Below are 2,617 nucleotides of genomic sequence, written 5' to 3' on the forward strand. Positions count from 1 at the left end.
GGTGTAGGAACATTGTTGAGCTAAAAATGGTAAAGTATGGGTTGCGGGTTGATGAAATCCTCTATAAAATAACCATAAAGATTAACGCACATATAGTGTTTGATAAAATGCTCAAATGAGCTAGAATTATGATCATCTTCCTAATTTTGGTTCAGATTGTTATATTTCCAAAATAGATTGAAGTTTCTAAGAGTCCCAGAATTTTGTAAGAATTTAAGGAAAGCTCTATTGAGGTATGTATGGCTAAAACCCCCTCCTATTAGAAATCGAGCTCTGTTGGTATGCGTATGTGCAAATGTGGTAAGACTAAAAACTTGATTGATGTATTGATTGATATTTTACAATAAGTTGGTTTTGGAATTGTATATATAAACATGAAAGGTGTGCCTCAATGTGTGCAGAGTACTATCCTAGATATTTGAAGATGTGCAAATAATATGAACCATGTGTTGAAATTGCCTAGACTTCACGTCAATACTTAAACTTGAGATGTCATGCTAATTATGTGAAATCTTACCTATGCTTGCAACTTGAATTGCTCTTGTATGTGCCTATGATCAAAAATTGCAAGGTTGACATTGAAAGTGGAACTGATGTGATAATTATGGCCCCAAGTGCCAATGAATTGATATGATATATGTGAAATAAAGATTCAAATGAGATGACGAATGAGAAAGGAACAACGCCTAGGTAAGGTGGCCTAGACGATCGGGCCATGATCGGACACCACGCCGCATACATGGTGGTAATGTGCTGATATTGAATTCCGAAAAAGGAGAATGAGATTGTGATTGAGGTATATGTCTCAGATGAGGCAACCTATCCGATCGGGTCGTGATCGGACTCCACTCAAGATAGCGGTGGTATGTGAATAATGATAAACAGTATGAAATGCCCCAAACTAAAACTATAGAAATGATGTGAAAGTTATATGATTCTTTTATATGATGATGTGGTGCTCAGTTAAAGCTTTTGATTGTCTCTTGTGATTTCCTTGTTATTGTATCATAGTTCTTTCTAATAAGATGGTGTTTAGTTATACATACTAGTACTATTTCATGGTACTAACGTCCCTTTTGCGGGGGGCGCTACATTTTCTAAATGAATGTAGGTGGCTCCATAGCGGACAGTGCCGATCGCGTGTAGCAGAGTATCCTCCTCTCGTAATCTTGGTGAGGCCCTTTCTCCTTCAAGGGGTTATATTGCACATCTTTTGTTGTGGACTTCCACTTTTGAGGTATAACCGGGGCCTTGTTGCTGGAGTTGTCACAATTGTCGTTTGTATCCTTAGAGGCTCCGTAGACGTTTGTGTGGGTTATGTACGAGCGTTGGATGGGTCTATGAACTAGGTTGTAATCTTAAACTCTTGTTTTCTCTAAATTGTAACTGTATGTAATCTTGGAAACTTAACTACGGTTTAAGGTTGTGATATGAAATGATCTATCAATGTTGATTGTACAATCTTTCCTATGGTCTAAGTAAACAAAAGCGTGGTTCCCTTAATCATATTGAGTTGGGTAGAAAGGGTTAAAAGGGCTTGCTCAGCTAGGATCACTCGATTGAGCGCCGGTCGCACCTCCCAAGGTTGGGGCGTGACATTTTTACTGCTCAGTCTTTATATACTCTTATTACTTACTGAGTTGGCGTACTCACATTACTCCCTGCACCTTCTGTGCAGATTCAGGTATTTCTGAACCCGGTAGCGAGTGTTGATTACTCAGTGGCAGGTTCATCGGAGATAGCAAGGTAGTTGCCCGACGTTCACAGCCATGCTCTTCTCCCTCTTATCTTCCTTATACTATTTTTAGTATATTTTCAGACTCTTCGTTGTATTCGGACCTTAGTAGATGCTCGTGACTTGTGACACCTCGATGTCGGGCTTGTGTTATTTTCTTCCGCCCTGGTTATTTAGATTTATGTTATGAGATTCTGTTAATTTAATAGCTCAAAAATGACTTTTATGAAATATTGGTTTGATTTGGGATTTGTGTCGGCTGTCCTAGTTTCATGATAGGTACCATCACGACCGGGTCGATTTTAGGGTCGTGACACTATCCATAATATATCAACCCTATATTCCTATGGTCTTGAATCTATCATGAACGAATATAATACATTATTCAACTAAGCAAGCCATGTTAAGTATATTCCTATCCTAACCACGAAATCGTTCCCCGAGCCACGGGTTTAGAAACAAGCTCTCTCCAATTCTACTCTAATCTAAATACGGCTTTCCCAAGCGTAGCATAGATAGTAAATAGAACTCAACTGCTGGCCAAACAATTAAGCAATTATACATAGAATTAGAGAAACAACCAAAGATGATAACTCGAATTAACGGTAATATAATCAATAAACTTCAATATTCATGACAATCACAACCCTAGAACGTGAAGTTTAGCTCCACATAGACAACGTAGTAAAACAATGATTCATCCAAAGAAACGTAAAGATTATTAAGTTTGATGGGAGAAAGATGGAATTTGATGAATTCCCTGTACTTCTACAGAAGAATTTGAATAATCAACTACATGCATGTACAAAATCCACTAAGAGAACGTTAAGGAAGAGTAAAGACCATATTGTAAGAATCAAATAGGAACAGATATTATACACG

The sequence above is a fragment of the Nicotiana tabacum genome, chromosome 11 (genome assembly GCF_000715075.1).
Source record: "Nicotiana tabacum cultivar K326 chromosome 11, ASM71507v2, whole genome shotgun sequence".
NCBI classification, from domain to species: domain Eukaryota; kingdom Viridiplantae; phylum Streptophyta; class Magnoliopsida; order Solanales; family Solanaceae; genus Nicotiana; species Nicotiana tabacum.